The 19,070-nt window shown below is 38.2% G+C and overlaps 1 protein-coding gene across 8 annotated transcripts in view; it reads right to left on the minus strand.

Annotated features, from left to right (window-relative positions):
• SEMA6D (semaphorin 6D) overlaps nucleotides 1-19,070 on the minus strand; it is a 589,870-nt gene that overhangs the window by 158,922 nt on the left and 411,878 nt on the right. For all 8 annotated transcript variants that reach the window (XM_074393659.1, XM_074393658.1, XM_074393656.1 and 5 more), the window contains exon 4: nucleotides 15,914-15,945. The gene's annotated coding sequence lies outside the window, so the exon portion shown is untranslated. The remainder of the gene's footprint in view (nucleotides 1-15,913; nucleotides 15,946-19,070) is intronic.

The raw sequence follows: 19,070 nt of genomic DNA on the forward strand, positions 1-19,070 counted from the left end.
ACAATACCTTGTCTAGGATCATTCTGTTTTTTATTTCCTCTCTGGAGATCAATCACATACAGTCAATAATTCTTATACTCTTTCTCTTTTTCAAACATCTACCATTGTGTCATAGCCAAGTAGAGCACTGAAAATAGAGATTTTAAGTCAAGATCTAGATACTCGAGTATATAACAGTTGAAAGAGGGTGAGAGATCAGCAAATAATTAGTTCAAATATGACATAACGGTACTCAAATATGCACAAAAGATTAAAGGCGACCCATTGTGGATGCGGCTAATTTACAGGAAGACTTCAGAGAGGAGGTGTTATTTAAGTATTTGAATTGGGCCTCAACACGTGTTAGGAGTTTCCCAGACATTTAGAGGATACATGTGCTCTTCAGTAACTGGGTAATTCATGACACTGTATACATTTAGATTTAAAATGCAGAGCTCATGTCCATTTCAGATTATTAACAATCCATCTGAAACGGTTTTCATATTTTTGCTTTATTAATGCAAATGCTTTCACAGAGAGACAATTTCTGTACAGGGCTTGCATGAGAGTCAAATAAAATAGAATTTCCTTCTTACGTGTGGCACACTTTTCTCTCCTTTTATTATACTCATTTGGACTGATGTGGTAATAAAAGGTCCCAAAGCCAACTATGAATACATTAGAATTCATGACCCTTGGGTATTCCATACTTATTTTCTTTGATAAGGATTTTTTTTTTGCAGTAGGTGAAAAACAAAACCCTAAAACTTCCTCATCTTTGCAAAATAAACACAAGAAGACAATTTTTAAAAATTACTCACGTTTTTATGTGTATAAAGGAAGACTTAATTTTTTACAGTTACAAAAAGAGAAAATAACTGTGAGACAACTGCCATATGGTAGAGTCATGGACGTTGTCATGTATAGTCATCCTTGGTATCCATGCCATCGATTAAAGGACCCCTGTGGATACCGAAATCCACAGATGCACAACTTGCTTATATAATATGGCACAGTATTTGTATACAACTTATATACATCCTGTCATATACTTTAAACCACTGTAGATTACTTATAAACCCACTACAATGTAAATGCTACGTAAATAGTGATATTCCATTGTTTTCATTTGTATTTTTTATTGTATTTTTTTTATTGCTATTTCCCAGATATTTGTGATCTGTGGTTGGTCGACTCACACATAATTTGTGTATATGGAAGGTCAACTTTATTAGGTTGAAGAAAACATTTTTAGAATGCCCCTGGGATTCACCCTGAGTTCCAGTCATTTCAGGCTCATTCCCGAACAGGTTGTTGTTGTTACATGCTAGGACCTCGAAAAATGTATCTGTTAAAGTATGGAGAAATAATAATAAAAATAGTGGCCAACTACTGACAAATTGGCCAGACATTAAGAGAAATTTTATCTCATTTAATAATTAGATTAAACCTGTAGGATGGATATTGCTATTAACCCCATTTTTCAGATGAGGTCACCGAGGCGCCAAGGAAGAAGTAAATTGTCAATGTCACACATACTAAGTGGCAGAGTCTAAATTCAAGCCCATAAGGGTCTGACTCCTAAGCCTTGTATTTCAATGACTATGCATCCTAAACCATGCTACGTCCTGGATCTACAGAGAATGGAGGGTGGGAACTCTTAGGGAACACAAATTCTACTGGGTTTTTGATACATGCACCAAAGTCCTTAGTGAGATCAGAAGGGCTATGAAGACAGATGTGTAAAAGACACTGGAGCTGGGAGGAGGGACTGATTAGCTGACTGCGTAAGGTCTCATGTCTCCAGCCAGGATCCAAATGACTTTAGACAGTAAGCTCAGTTCTTTCAGAGGGGAACAAGAGGCTGGAGAGAAAGAAGGATTTGAACTGCAAGGAATTAAATGAAGGTTATCAACTTAAAGAAGGAGTTTGGCACTTGATACAACAAACAGCAGCAATGCTGACCCATCTGAACCATCTGAATGGTTATGTGTTGCCTGCCATGACTGGAGCGAGCTGACAAAACTCCTAAATGTGCTGCATGAGGAGCTTGCAATGGACACTGTGATTCTTGATCATCCAGAGATGCCAGGGAAGTGGTTTGGGCACACACTTTGTAACTATGTTATGAGCAGGTTGTGTGTGTGTTTCTTTTTTTCACCGGACTTGTTCTTCTTTTGTTTTTTTTTTGTTTTGTTTTATTTTGTTTAGATTTCTGTAATGGGATCTTTGAGGCCTCTCTACCTATGGAGTAGCTGACATTTTGTAACGAATTAGAAGATACAAAAAGGCTTACCTGTCACTTAGTATTAATGGTATTAAGTTGTACTAATGGTACCAAATTTAAATATTCCCTGAAAGAATAAGATTCATTTAAAAATAAAGTTTTGGGGGACTCTTAGTGCTCCAGATATACTGTACTTATAAACGTTTTCTTTACTTACAATTTGTCCTGTAAGAACCATGATGACAAAGGACAAATGTTACACATCTTAGTATCTCACCCTAAAACTGAATGTATTTGTTCGTTATCTTCCCCCAAGAGAATTTTAAGCTTTCTGACTGAGGAGGCCTTGCCTGTCTTGTTCTCTGTTATATCCCCAAAACCTGGGAGGAGACCGATGCATACAGGCGCTCAGTGAATACTTGATGAGGAATTCACGACATATTAATTAAAACAGTGCTGGAAATGCAGTGGAAACTTAAAATGTAACTTAATGAATGAATAGGCTCAAACCTACCCTCCCACCAAATGAAGGTGTCAGATAGAGTGAATTGAGATGAAATACGATTATTGTGTAAAACTGTATGTATGTGGGGGTAGAGGCTTTCTGAATGCTGTGCTTGAAAACAGTTATTTAGCTCCATATTACGTAGATGCACATTTTTGAAGTTCCTTAGATGTAGAACAAACAGAGGTATTCTTCATCTCAAAAATAATGGAAAAATAAAGTGTAGTTGTAGGCTCCATATAGTTTAAAATCCACCGACATTATGTTTTTCATAAGAAACATTTACAATTATTCTGAAACGTGTTCTACACTTTAAGTTCCATATTAGCACTGTTGAGGTATTTGTAACTACAAGGTCTAGAAAAGAAGCTGTAAAACTTGCAGATTTATAGCAAGTTGCCAACAGAACAATTTTGATATCACTTCGTTTATAAGAACTCACCTATTTTTTCAATCTCAACAATCCAGATACTGAAAAAGTGAAAAATAAACAAGGCCTTTGAGTTGTCAAAACCATCTTCATAAAAGTCTGAGTGCTAAAGCCAATGCCCTTAATTCACAAGAAAGTTCCTTGAGCTCCTGCTCTCTGACACAATGCTAACAAACATTGTCTAAGCCCAGACACAATGCAAGTGACACATTAGAAGTGTTTGGGGACCACTAGAGGCAGTGAGAAACCACAGTAGCGATCCAGGAAATTAGAGAAAAGAAGTAATAACTATGAAAAGGAGCATGAGGTATCCACAAGCTTAGCCCTCATGGCAGCATTTTGGATAAGAGTCTCTTATACCTCACCAATTTTTAGCAGTGTTACTCTCTAATGTAATAATTTACTGTGTTAACTTTGCCCCAAAGGAAGGAATAAATTGAATTTCTCCTGTTTAGGTAGGCAAGGGACTGATGATTGCATTGTATGTGTATTTTGTTCTCAACATTGTTTATTTTCTCAGGAGGAAGTTCTATCTTAGTCACCATAAGCCCTTAGGTTGGTCACCAAACTGCAGGCTCATTTCTTTTAAGGAGCCAATTACAAATTCAAACATGCAAAGGGACAATGATATGGCCTTATGGGCAGCATAAAGGGCATTGTTTTGTTATGAAATTTGTACTCTGGAGAGTAGATAATTCTCTCCACAACAACCTGTCCAATGTCTATCAATCAGCTTCAACTCCCAGCCAACTAATTCCACTTCATAGACATGATTATCTAAACTCAAGATACAGCTAAGGGGCAGAAACTCACATCTCTCCTTTGTGTTCTCATTCATTTCCCCCTCATTCCCTCACACTCTGTTTTCACCTGGCATCTTTATTTCTGCACCTTTTCTCAATGCCACCGTTAAGCAGTTCTCATATGTATTCTCCAGTGTGCACTGGCTCCACTTCAATGTGGCCACTTTGCCTTAGCTTTATTGAAACCATGGTCTCTTCTGAAAACATAACTTTTGACATTGATTTATCAACGTTCACTTGAGTGGCTCTTATAGGATGAGCTTTCCTTTCTTAGAAACTATTTAATGCTTTTTCTAGTGCTCCAGGACTGTGACATTTGCAATATTTCTTTATGTCTTAACTATCTGTAAACATTATTCTAACATTTTTGCTCTATACAAAGCCCATATTTTCTATTCGAAATTAACATATGTTCATTACAAAGAATATGAACCCTACAGAAAAGTCTACCAAAAACATTACCTGTAATTATGTCAGCCTAGCAATAAGTATATTTTGTGTACTTTGTACATATAAACACACACACACACACACACGTTCACTGTACTGTATGCAAAATGTTGCAATCTGGTTTTTCACTTAATGTTTTGGCTTGAGTGTTTTCCAAAATCTTAAAAAAATTTGACTATTTTCCCATTTTTAAAAAATGTATTAGAAAATATTTTAATACATATGAAAGTATATTCTGATCATTGAATCATTTATTATTAGACATCTAGGGCATAACAAAGGCAAGGTATCTTGCAGCTGAAATGTAGACAAGTGTAAAGACTGTGGTATCTGTAACAAAGATTCTGCAGCAAAGTCCTAGACTCCTGCATGTTTGTGTGTGTGTGTGTGTGTGTGTGTGTGTGTGTGTGTACAGGAAGGTGGTGGTGGGTAGGCTAATTAGTTATGTGCAACCTTGAATCAGGTACCTTTGCTGTTGCTTCCTTAGGTTGGAATTTCACATGCTCTCATGACTAGGTGCTGCCTACATTAGGAATGGTGATAAAGCCTCAGTCATCTGCGTGCCATTTGCCATATAAAGACATATGCTCTGAGTGTATCTAGCTGTTTTAGAGTCTTTTTAACCGCCATATAACATATAGTCATTCCTTAAATAACTTAATCATTTCTAAATGAGCTATAGGAGTATCTGCTTCCTGTCCTGTCCTGCTTTCATTCTGCTCTCCACTTTGGACACAATCATGTTGGGCTTTTCTGTAGTTTATTAACTATATTTTCAGCAGTGAAAAAATATGTAAGTGCTGGGAAAATTTCTTTTTTTAATATTTCAGCACAGAGTATTGCTACTTATATTAAGAGTTTGGAAGAAAAATGGTACCAAGAATAAATTATTATACTACGAATGAGTGAGATATATCTAGGAAGGAAGCAGATGATGAAAGTGATTTCTTCAGAAGAGTGAAAAATGATAAATGTACACATGGCGGTGGAGGCGTTTGCCTGAGCTTCAGCCTGTTACGCTTCATCTTTAAGGTTTAGACATGTCTGCAACTTTTCATCACATAGGTAGCAAGGGTATAAAAAACGTTTATTCATATAGAGCCCAGAGTTTTTCTTGAGGATGAGGAGATGTGGTTAATGGCGAAGCCACTGTTGGAATTCAAATAAAGCTGGGCATGTGTGTTGAACTTATGTGGTGGCCCAGTAGAAGTCTAATAGGGTTAGGCTGTGGCACTAATTATCTTCCCGGGAAGAACCCATCCTAACGGAACAGAGAGAGCCAGTGGAGACGATCTTGCTTATTGAAGTTTCTTAGGCATTGGTGAAGAGGAAGGAGTTGGTCTATCGCTTGTTTCCTGAAACATGGCTAGGTCCTGGGGGAAGAAAGGGCTAGAAGCAAAAATTGAAAGAATCTTTGTGGGTACACTGTCTATCTTACCGGGAGTCAAGAAACACTTCCTTAGGACCCCTCTTTAACCACACAAGAAATCAATTTTCCTTCACTGACTGCAGGCTGCTGGACAGTCTGGATATTCTCAAAGCAGCCACCAGGAGATAATGACCAGGCTGGAGGGAGCAGAAAGAAAAACAGGGTCATTAAGCAGAACAGAGCACACATGCAGCGCCTAATGGATGCTGCAAAAGGCAGCAGGGCTGCTGAGGCTGCAGGGTCAGTAGCAGGAGGTGGGAGAGGGTGCCCTTCCTGGTGGAGCCTCAAGTAAAGTAAATGTACGTGCTGAGAAAATTCCTTCCGAGTACACATGTGACGTCACCCGGGAACGCCTGGGAGGACTTGGAGAGGGGCACATTTACAGAGTAATAGACTCCCTGCATGAGCGAGTCGGGGATAAATCCAGGTTCATTGGGTTACAGGTATAAAGATGTAGCAAGCCTTTGGATTTACACATCACATATATAAGCTATTTTAGTGCAGAAAGACTTAAATTTTAAATACGTTTTAGGAGCAGTGAAGTTCAAAGACTTCCTTTGGGGTCAATTAAGACCTGCGTATATGTACCTTCAAATGTTTTAGAGAGTTGCTATTCAACTGAGGGGTGGCTTAAGTGAAGACATACCTAACTAGAAGAAACTGAAAAACTGGCCTCTGAAAAGTCTTCTTTTCTGAGTTTTCTGTTTCTAAACTTGTAGACTCATATTTGTATATTTCATCAAGCTCCAAACATATAAGAACATGCTGGTAACAATAAACCAGTGAATTCTGCCCCAAATACATATTTCAACATGACTCTTCCACTGCAGCGTGATATATACTCATCTCCTTCCCTCTATACCGTCTTATTTCATTTGTAAATGTTTTATTTATTAAGATCTGTGGAATAGGCTGTGAAGGTAACATAGATGCAAAAGTTACAGCCACAAACCCGATGGCTCCTCTGTTCTTCTATTTGTTACACAATCCGTGTTATGGCACAACTAATGTGGCCACTTAAATGTCCCAGGTCTGACAGTCAGTAAAAATTCATGATACACCTTTAAGCTATTGCATTGTGTATGTAAATTCAATGAATACAGGAAGAACACATCAAACTCTCACCTATAATGTTTTCTATAAAAGTATGAACCAGAATAAAATATATGAATACAGACTGGACAAAAGCAGAGTGCTCTGTAATAATTCTAGGAGTAAAATGTGTTAATGCTTCTTTTCATATAATTTATAGTTTGGTCCTGTAGGAAATTATTGGAGATTACAATAACATTCAAAGGTAAAAGGATTCAACATTAGAAATGTTCATTTAATTGTACCAGAAACAAAGTACTGAAAGTATGATTTAAATATATATACTTCAGATAAGTAAAATACGGATTTGGGGCATAAGGAGATTGAATTATTGCTGAATTTGAATTCGGGAAAAATATTACATAAGGATTATACATATGTTTTATACATAATATACATTTATAGGTAATGATATGTGTGTTCATATCCAAATATGGGAGGTGATTTGATGCTTATGAGTTCTTGAAACACTGCTATTTAACTATGGGAAAAGAAATTATGGCCGGGCGCGGTGGCTCAAGCCTGTAATCCCAGCACTTTGGGAGGCCGAGGCGGGTGGATCACGAGGTCGAGAGATCGAGACCATCCTGGTCAACATGGTGAAACCCCGTCTCTACTGAAAATACAAAAAATTAGCTGGGCATGGTGGCTCGTGCCTGTAATCCCAGCTACTCGGGAGGCTGAGGCAGGAGAATTGCCTGAACCCAGAGGGCGGAGGTTGTGGTGAGCCGAGATCATGCCATTGCACTCCAGCCTGGGTAACAAGAGCGAAACTCCGTCTCAAAAAAAAAAAAAAAAAAAAAAAAAAAAAAAAGAAATTATAAAGGGAATAATGAAGAAAAGCAAAAAAAGCAGCTTTCTTCCACCAAATAATTGGTAACTTTGCAATTTTAATGAAAATCCAGCAAATCCGGCATTGTATAACTGCTTTCTCCTCAGCAAAAGAGGTAAAGAGGAAGCTCATTTTCTACTGTGGAAAGCTACAGATGAAAATTCCTCTGAAAGTAAAACCATCCCCAGCATATGTAATTAGTCTAGTTTTCAGTCATTAATAGTTTATTTAGGTTAATCTAGAAAACATAATTGCAGTGACAGAGCAGGAGGTAGAGAGAAATTTATAAATCAGTAATCTATGGATTAAATATTTTTATATCTCTTAAATCACCTAAGTAAGCAAATTATCATCAAGTTCCTTTAAGGAAATGGCAGAAAATCCAAGTCTACTCCCACTTGGCACACAAATGAACCATTTCATAATAATATTATCTTGACTGTAAAAAGAACACTCTTTGTTTACATGAAAGCTGGAAAACTTTTAAATAATAATCTTGAGGGTGGAGAATATACTGCACTCTGTTAGGTCAAATTATGAGCACGGTTCTAACAGACAGTGCAAAAAGCTTTGAAAGGGATAAGATAAGACAAAGAGAAATGACAGGAAAACAAAGTGGCTAGAGAAATGTTTGGCAGAAGCCCAGCAGACTCCTGGCATCCTCTCGCTAGGCCTTTTGCCTGTCTGCAGAATGATCACTTATCTTCCACCAGCTTCTCTCTCCTCAAAGAAAGGCCAGTGTACCCCTTCCAATGCTTCATCAATACCTCACATGTCACAGAATACAATGTAAACGGGCTACAAGCCCATATTTCATGGTTCTCCAGAGCAGCTTCTTCTCATAAGAACAAGATTACGCATTTGCAAGATTTCTAAAACAGGACTGCATCTTAATTAGGACTGCACTACTGAATGAAAATATTTTCTTAAACACATTGGCACTTTTCCCTTCAAGCCATTAATGCTTTCCTTCTCAAACTGTATGTTTGTTTGTTTTAAATAAAAGATAAGCAGATATTTACTCAGAGTGATAGAGGAAAATCACACCAACTACTTGGTATAGTAGGCAGGTGGAAAGGGACAAGGATCCAGATGTTCTGAGTTACACTCTGCTGCTGCCACTAGCTTGCTTTGCCACCTGGAGTCGGTCATCAGTCTTGATGAACCTCCATTTGTCTATCTATAAATTGAGAAAGTAGGACATTTCTAAGGTTGCTTGTTAGTTATATGATCTGTGATCTAACTCTACTGGTCAATTATAAAATGTCATGCCAGAGATACCACTTCGATGGTCAATTAGAGTATGTGGTGGCTGACTGGGTAAGTCATATATGATTTTAATAAACTCCTTTTTAAAAAGAAAAGTAAGTTCTACAAATCAACTAAACATATTGCAAGACCCTTGACCTCACCTTTACCAAAAAACATCTGATGAGGTCCTTATCAAAATTATCAAACAATTTTATTTGAGCCTTCTTAGACTAGTTTCTAATTTAGCACAAAAACGTTCAATGTAGATCATCTCTCCTGGTTCTAGGATTTTAAAGATGGGAAATCATAGGTCATGGTACAATTCAGCAGCAAGAGTATTAGTGCAGCCCAGGCCCTGTGGTTTGAGCCAGACACCTCTCCTTCGCCAGAGGCTGCCTTCAGAAGTCTGAACAGGACACACAGTCCATTTTTAGGCCTCAAGGATTCCAGTGAGAATTTTGAGCAAGCTTTGTTTCAACAGCTCACATGTGCAAGGGCCACCAAGAGTTCAGTAATGTAAATAGATAGCATGCTATCATTTAGCCCAGAAATCACATTATGAGCATATTCCAACCACATTCAAGGGGACACCAGGCTTCCTTGAAACATATGTAGATAAAGGAAGCAAAATCATGGCAGATGTGTAGCCAGCCTCCAACATGGCTTCCAATGATTCCTGCCTTTTGGTATTCATGTTCTTGTGTAGTTCCCTCCTACACTGTATCAGAATTGGTGTTTGTGACAAAGAAAATACAGCAGAAGTGATGGCATGTCACTTCTGAAGCTAGTCATAAAAGGTATTGTGACTTTGCAGTAGAATAAGAAAGATATTTGTTTTTGTCCACGGTTCCTGGCACAGAACTCCTAAAACCCTGGGAACCCCTGTTCCCTCAAACCCCTGGAGCACCACACAGGCAACTACCTCCAGGCCTGGACTTCCCCTGACTTGGGGACAGCCTTATTCTCAGATCTCTCTCTCCTTTCAACTGGACTATCCTTTGCACAACCCAGAAAGCCCCATCCAAGTGTAGTGAGGAGTGGTTTCCTGGGGGAAGGGGTGGAGGGATGCTATCTAGGCCTATAGATTCCCCAAATCCACCAGCTCTGACTGGGCCCTGAGTCCCTACCATGTAAATTAAATCTGCCCTGCACCACCCCCTCCATATATATATATATAAAAGAGTAGTAGGGTAATAGGAGACTATTTGTTCTAATGAGGCAACTCTTAGAGAGCCTCTAGATAGCTTCAGGATGGAGGTAGGTCATCAGAAAGACCAAGCCTTGACTAGAATTTTGGAACTTTCAGCCTCAACCCCCAATGTTCAGAGAGGGAAAAGGGGTTAGAAACTGAGTTAATTCTGAATGGTCAGTGATATAATTAATTATGCTTAGTTAATAAAACATCCAAAAAAGCCCCTAAACAATGGGGGTTTGGAAGAGCTTCCAGGTGGGTGAATACATGGAGGAGTGAGTGGTGCGCATGGAAAGTGCACGGAAGCCCCCAACCCCTATACCTCCTATGAATCTCTTCCATTTGGCTGTTCCTGAATTGTATCTTTTATGGCAAACTTGTAATAGCAAGTGTAGGAAGTAAAAGTTCTTCTTCAAAGTTTCCTTTCTTGTTAAAGAATAAATCGTAAGTGTGCTAATAACTTTGTTAAGCCCTATCCTATGTAGCTGTTAGACGTGCCATGCTTACAGGCATATAGTATATTCTATGTCCTTGTACTTTAACCAAGATATCTGTGCTGGATGTGCTCATAGGCATGTCCCAGCCCTCATCATTGCTTTTACCTGTTTAGAAAAGTTTTAAGTTATTAGCCAATCAGGTTTTAGTTTAGATTGTGAGGTCTGGCTCCAACCAATGGAGATCAGACACAGCAGTAAGGACAATCCCAAATGCGTAAGGGATAAATATGTTTGCTTTTCCTTTGTTCATCAGACTCGTGGCAAGACAGCTAGCAAGAGTACCCTTCCTACAGTAGTAAAAATTGCTTGCTGAGAAATTCTGTATCAGTGCTGATTTTTCTTTGTGGCACCAAGCATCAGATTCCAATAGCAAGTAAAGTGCTTTCCTCAGTTCTGTTAATAATTCTAGTAAATTACTGATCCCGGGCTTCCTGGAAGAAATCAGTGGTGTGGTCTGGGAAATGTCTGAGTGGTGGCGGTGTTGATCCCTGAAAGGTGGCCTGGGCACTCCATTTGCAGTTGGCATCTGAAGTAGGAGCAGTCTTGTGGGACTAAGCCCTTGACCCAGGGGTGTCTGCACTAACTCTGGGAATTGGTATCACAATTGAATAGAATTGTTGGACACCCAGTTGGCATCTGAATTGGTTGGTATGAGTAAAAACATCTTAGATTTATTGCTTCTTCTCTTTTTCTCTCTGATCCTTTCTCTCTGTCTCAGATCACTCATTGTGGAATAAGTCAGATGCCATGTCTTAAGGACACTCAAGTGGCCTATGGAGAGGCTAACACATAAGGAATTGAGCCTCCTGGCAAGAGTTAATGAGAAGCAGAGGCCTCTGCCAACAGCCATGTTAATGAGCCCTTGGGGAAGTGGACCCTCCACTACTAGCCAAGCATTCAGATGGCTGAGGTACCAACGTCTTAGATTTGTCTCCTGAGAGACCTTGCACAAAAACTGCTCTCAGATTCCAGACCCTCAGAAACTATGTAAGACAGTACATGTTTGTTTTAAGTACATGTTTGTGAAATTTCAGGGCAATTTGTTACACAGCAGTAGATAACTATTATAGTGAATAATTCCTTATAGCTAATCCATTTTAAAGGCGTTGCCATAAAATCCACCAAGGATGGATCTTTAAGATTTTAAAGAGAAAGAATCTAACAAATTACCCTCCAAATTTTAAACACAACAAATATTGTAAGTGTAATATATATTGTATGTTAATGAAAATCATGAATATTCAAAATAGTGAATTCAATCTCACAGAGTTTCAAGTTTCAGGACCTCTCCTGGACTATTTTATACATAATGTTCATCAAAGTTATTAGCATATCCCTGTTTAGTTATCTTTAAATAGGTAGTGGAAGGATGCCCACTTCTACCCCGAAGAAGTGAAATAGCTCAATACTTTCTAGGCTCTATTTTTCTCTTACGTTTATCTGACCAGATGGATTCTAGAATATCTTTGGGAACTGCATCCTGTAATAACAATTATGTGTTACACACTTTCTTTATGTAAAGCTTTAGTCCACAAACTTGGATGTGCAAGAAATATCTGCTTCCTTAATTTGGTTTCTGATCTCTATCCTATCAGAAAGATAAGAAACCCAATTTCAGGAACTATGAGACTCCCTCCTCTCCATCTCCCAAGGTCAGGCCTGGTCTCAGTCATTGCCAAGAGCATCAAGAAGGGCTTCTGCCTATCCGGGCCCTTCCTAGGCTCGCTATCTGATGCTGTAGCATGACTTCTTCAAGACTCAGCTGGGCTGTATGCTTGCAATGGTGGGAGGAAAATTAAAGAGGGTTGTATACATTACTATACAATGCCTCAACAAATCACTCCGTTTCAGGGGGTCAGAAAATAAATGTTGAGAAAAACAGAAGAGAAGAAAGCAACATAATGCCAGCCTTCAGGTTCTTAGACACTCAAAAGGAAACAGAAAGTACAGAAACAATAAACCAGGAAATAAAAGAGGGCATTTTAAGAAGTACCATTTAAATTGCAACGGCTGTGGGAATCAACAGAAGGAAATAATTGTGGTGAGGGGGAGAGGGCTTAATAATAATAATTATATATATTCCCTCATATTTGTATGGAATTTATAAATTATGAGCGACTTTCTGCACATCCATAACTTCATTTTAGAGACTCACAATGAAGTTAAGTAAAATGAGGTTGGGGGGACAGAAGGTAATATCTTCATTTTACAGATGAGGTACTGGGACTCAGCTAGCTTTGGTGACTTGCTTAAAAAGTCAAAGCCAGTTAGTCGTGGATTATAAAATTGAGCTCAGCTCTCTTCCTACGTAGTCTTTTCGCTACCCCGCTCCCACACTTCAGTGAGAGTTGCTTTCCTGAAGGAGGTAAGTTCTAAACCAGGATTGGAAGTTCCTATGACGACAAAGAGAAGAGGCTTCCATGACTGGCAAGGGGTGTGAGAGGCATGAAAAATGCATAAGAAGAAATGGACAGGTATAAGGTTCCAGCTACAGGACAGAAAAGCCAGGATGTGGACTTCTGAGAGATGATGCTGAGTGGTGACTAAGGGAGCCATTGACATCAGATTGCAGATTCTCCCCTCCTATCCCCTGACCAAGAAGTTTATCTCCTATATCTCTTTATATATGAATAACCATAAAGAAACACCAGTATCTTCACATAGTGTATCATCCAGTGAAAGCATATGTCATCTCACTTGGGCCCTTTACCAATCTTAGTCATAGTGGCCAGTATCATTCCCATTTCTCATTCTCTGACTTCTATTATCCAAAGCTTGTCCTCCTGCCTGGACTATAGAGACAGAGGTGAAATCTATGAGAAGTGCATCCTATCCACTTGTCATTATACCTTTGTAATTCTTAGTGATGTTCTATGTTGCCTCCCACCCTGACCCTGCACAAACCGGTGCAAGAGTCTCGGGGTGGGGCACTGTTACTTGAGCCAACTTCCTCCATCCTGCAAAGACAGGGATGGAGCTCAGGAGATGGTGTTTTGCATCTTTACAACTGGAACAAGATGAAAGGTCTCTGAAGGAATAACGAGATCCAGGCGTGATTCAGGATGAGAGGCCAGATGGGAACAGTAGAGTATTAGGATGTTGTGATGCGGGGGTAACCTTTCCACAGTGATGTGTGGCCTGAAGCTTTAATGCTGAGAATCTACAGTGATTTCTGGCTTAGAAATAAGAAATTGATCAGCAAATGAAAAATAAAAGCCTGCCTATATCCAATCTCTCCCCACCAGCCCCATCTCCCAACATTGTTATCTATTTGCATAAGCAACAGTATTTCAGCAAATGAAAATTCTCAAAATTCTAATCACACCCTTATCCCAAAGGCTGGATTTAGTCAGAAAGCTTTATGGTGCTTCTGACTCAGTAGAGTTAGTTATCCTGTTTAATTGGATTGACGGTGACAATTGTAATTACCTTAGATGAGATTGCCTGTAATGTAATTATACTTCCTTCATCAGCATGAGCTGGACTTGTGGAATACATACAGAAGACGCTTCCAATTACTGAGAGGTTAAGAAGAACATTATATCGCTTCACAAATCCTGTTACTGTATAGAATTATAAAAATTATGGAAGAAACTGAAGGAACTTCAGTTTCTAAACTGTTTCACAAACCTCTAAAGCAGGTTTGTGATCCAAATATGTTTCCGTTTCATAAAGCAAAATGACTATATTCCAGCACTATATTTTTGTCTAAATAAAAAATATATTTTAAGAACTCAATATGGGGGTTGCAATAGTAAACCTGGCATTTTATTATTATTTTGTTTCTGCTTATTATGTAAAAACAGTGACTGCATCTAAAGGACTTTTTTTTTTTTTTTTTTTTTTTTTTTTTTTTTCCCGAGACGGAGTTTCACTCTTGTTACCCAGGCTGGAGTGCAATGGCAGGATCTCGGCTCACCGCAACCTCCGCCTCCTGGGTTCACAGGCAATTCTCCTGCCTCAGCCTCCCGAGTAGTTGGGATTACAGGCATGCGCCAACATGCCCAGCTAATTTTTTGTAATTTTTAGTAGAGACGGGGTTTCACCATGTTGACCAGGATGGTCTCGATCTCTTGACCTCGTGATCCACTCGCCTCGGCCTCCCAAAGTGCTGGGATTACAGGGCTTGAGCCACCACGCCCGGCTAACGGACATTTTTTTAAAAAGCATACAATATATTATGAAGTTTAACTTGACTTTTTCCATGATCTGAAAACTTACAGTCTCTAGAATTAACATAGTAAACAACAGGAGATAACTTTAAAATAAGTCATTATGAGTAGATGGACCCATAATTAATACCTCAGAAGCTAGCTGCTCTATTACAATGATGGCTTTCCCTATTCTCCAATTAACACATGGAGAACTTTAAATTTTTCCACTGGAAGCCCAGGACATGTCTGCCAAACGTATTGCAAACACATGCAGTTTAGGAGAAATGGCACATACTAGAAATCCACCCCAATCTTATTAGCTTTAGCATTGCTCTCATTAAAAATAGAGCTGCTTACAGGTTTTTCCTTCTGAAGCATATGAAAGATAGAACTTGGAAATGTGCCCTTTTGAAAACTTATTCCTGTATTCACAAACCAGATGGTGCACATCAAATGCATTCTGATTTTCTAATGAAATAAAAAGGATCCCCATTATGTTCTTTAATATGATTAACACATCCTCAATTGCTAATTTTTACAAATACTCCTGGAGAGTTAAACAACTTGGCTAATACTCTCCTGCTGGAGTTGGACAGGAAGGCCTCACCAAAGCTGAAAGGTTAGGGCTGTGCTGCGGGCACTTTGCTTTCTAATTCTTCCAAAATAGGCTTTGGAGAGGTGCAAGGCCCTGCCACAGCTGCTCACAAAGAAACCTTCTTCTGTCTTTGAACATCAGAGACAAAGAGTCTGCTGTATCATAAAAGAGCTAATTGGGCAAGAAACACACACACACACACACACACACACACACACACACACACACACATACACACACACTCTCTCTCTCTCTCCCTCTCTCTCTCTCTCATTCTCTCTCTTTTTTCTTGACTATGTCCAGTACTTAGTCAAGCAATAGTCATAGCACGCTCTCAGCACTAACATCACTAGTAAACTCTAATTCTAAGCACCATTTGAATGTCTCACTCATGACAAACACCAAAAACTTATCTAAAACCAATAACAATTTGCTGGATTTTGCCAGCAAATTGAAGAATAGTGTAATGTTGTTTACCTTGAAAAAGGTTGGCTTGTCTGGTCAAAAACCTGAAAAAAAAAAAGAGAAATGGATTGATTTTCTATTGCTTCTGACCTTTAAAAAAACCACAATACTGAGTTAAACATAGCTGTGGTGTGCTTATTAATTTAGTAAACCAAATTGTCATTCTTTAATTTTATGTACCTCTTGAAGTAATAGAATGGCTTAAGCTAACTTGGGTTCTAACCTGAATTTGATTTCTCTGTTGAACTTCACTAATAGGAATATGTTCAGCTGAGGAAAAGCATCCACCAATAGACCTGAGTAAAACACCATAGTAGGCTAGACACCATACTTGTGAAACATTTTTATTTATTTATTTTTTTGGTTGTTAAATGTTTAAAACTTGATCTCTGGTCAGCTATGTCTTATTTTATCTTCTACAGATAAGCGAAACATTTCTTTGGACTGAGACAGCTGTTTCATGAAATGCAACATCATATCTCACTTTTCTTCATGAACTTCTCTCATTTAACAATTAGGCTGGAAGAACACACATTACCAATAGGTTCAGTCCTATAATATCTAGAACCTGGAAATAGCAAGTTGGAAGTTTCTAATCTTGAAGAATAAATAAGTTACTCCATCCATTCTATAATATAAGGCAAACCATGTGAAAAATGAAGGAAGATATTTTGAACAACACTGTGCAAAAATTATTGCAGAGTTAGGTGTTCAGTTAAGCTAAACAGTGTGCCTGGTTCTTAGTATGTTTTGCAAAAGCATTTGGTCTACATTTTAAATATACTCATGTTCCAACTTGGGCTAGAAAGACTTAACTAAAAATAACACCACTATCACCAAGTGATGCTATGTTGACCAATACTCCAGGATTTGAAAAAAATTCCCCAAATGCTACGCATTCCCCAAATGTTACAAACTCCCTGGAAACTGGAAGCTTTTCTTCTCCTTAAGGTGAAAGCCTGCTTCTCCTCTTGGTGTTTTGCCATTAAAAAAAAGAAAGTATTTAGCAACCAACTAGCAGATCCACCAAAAGGTTAGGATTCTTTTTATTTTAGTGCTCTTTCTTAATGGGCAAAAATTGATTGATTAGTTCACCTAGAATATTCTTAGCCATAGGACAGAAACAGAGCTTTGTAGGCATTAGTGGACTGGATTTATAAAAGAAAAAAGTCCACATTCAAGAATACAGAGAATTTCAAAAATAGAAGATAATAGAAAAAAGAAAAACAGGTCTGAAAGCATATTAAACTCCTTGTATTCATTAAAAATCAAATGGCTGTGTTTTAAGTTGTATTGAGTTATCATATGTGTACCGGTTATTTGCCTTAGTTCCAAATGTAATCATATTATCATCTCTAAATCCATCTGGATAGTTTATACAATGAACCCTGGAATCACCTTGGAGTTTCTCCAAACTCCATCTACTTTTTGAGAAAAAAAAATTAAGTCCAATCTTCCCCATTAGATCTCCAACCTCTGTTGCTCCCTTCCCCCACTTGTTGGTGAAACTACTTTCTAGAAAAGGCTTCTCTGAGCCTGAAGTTTGTTTACCTTTCAGACAAGACAAGGGGTGAAACAGAGGAGCAGTGACTTCCTTGCCACTGGCTAGAATGAAGTGAGGGGAGCTTACCAGAACACGGTGGTATTAATTCCCTGTTACGGCGATCTTACCTCAGACCCTCTTCTACTATTTCTTTGGTCATACTCCCAGCACAGCGATTTACATCTTGGAGGAAGTGATATTTAAATGTGTGCCCATGAGGTTTTGTTGGGGAGTTTATTAACAATGCAGATTCCTGAGCTCTAGCCCTGCTCTATGAAATCTGCATCCCTAGAGGATTAGCACCCAGGAATGTTCATCAATAAGGTTTTCCAGCGAATGATTAGGTAGGTGGTCTCATGACCACATTTTGGGAAATACAGACTTAGGACGATATAAAAAGTGACCTCAGGCTGTGCTAAGTGTCAAACCTTGAGAGGAAAAGTGTTTTAAGTTGGTATCTCATCTCAGAGTACATAGTAACTATTTAAATTTGAGAAAACTAGTATTTAATATATAAGTATAACCTGTTTATTATTTGCTATTGTTTTTCTTTATGGTTTCCAAACAGATACCTGATCTGCCTTAAACATTACTTTGACTTGGTGATCTGTAAATTACTGAAAAAAGGAGAAAGCTTAGGTAATACATGCTCTAATTAATGTGATCCTCATTTACTGGTTAAGTAAGTAATAGAATCCTTACCACTTATAGCAGAAAGACTTAAAAAAAAATTTAGCTCTAGCTTTTTAAGTTTTTCAGGTAAAGATGCTTTTATGCAGAGAGGTGAACTAACTTTAGGATTATTTTATACAGGGGGGTAATCTGAAATATTAATGGGCTATTTTAACCATCAGCTTGATTAATTCACAGGTGTCTGCCTAATTTTTGTGTTTTCCCAGTTCAGATGAAAATATCCACAAAGAGAACTATGTAAGTAAATACAATTAATCACAATCAATCATGTGCTGTCTTGGAGTTGCCTAGAACCAAAACACTGAAATGGACACACGGTATCCTGCTGATCCTAATTTTCCACCAATTCATGAAACACTTCATGCTTTGCTTGGGATAGCACAAACCTTTCAACCTCCAATTATATTAATATTATGAAGTCACCAGTGTGCCCAAATATGTGACAGGAAATCTTTGAGTGTGGAATGGCCTTTTCCAACAGACATACAGTTTGCGTAAATGATAACGAACACAATATTATCACCCCTTGAGATTTCCTGGTTTTAGAATAAAGAGGTGGTGGTGCTGGATGCTTTTTAGTATAATCTCCTTTCACAGATTCTTAATGCACAATATTATAAATTCAGAGTTCTTTTGAAATAAAGAAAAATGTTACCTTTATTTCATCTATCATTTTAAAAAGTTATTTACCCTAGAAAACACTGAACAGAGTAATCTTTTTAAATTTAGGTTTTTTAAAAATTTAATTTAATTTTTGATATATTATAATTACATATAATTATGGGGTAAACTGTGATGTTATTATATATATACGTGATGTGGAATGATTGAGGCAAACTAATTTCATATCAATCAACTTAAATAGTTATCATTTATTCCTGCTGTCTAACTGCAACTTTCTGCTCTTTGACCAACATCTCCCCCATTCCCCAC

Source organism: Saimiri boliviensis, chromosome 2, assembly GCF_048565385.1.
Source record: "Saimiri boliviensis isolate mSaiBol1 chromosome 2, mSaiBol1.pri, whole genome shotgun sequence".
NCBI lineage: Eukaryota > Metazoa > Chordata > Mammalia > Primates > Cebidae > Saimiri > Saimiri boliviensis.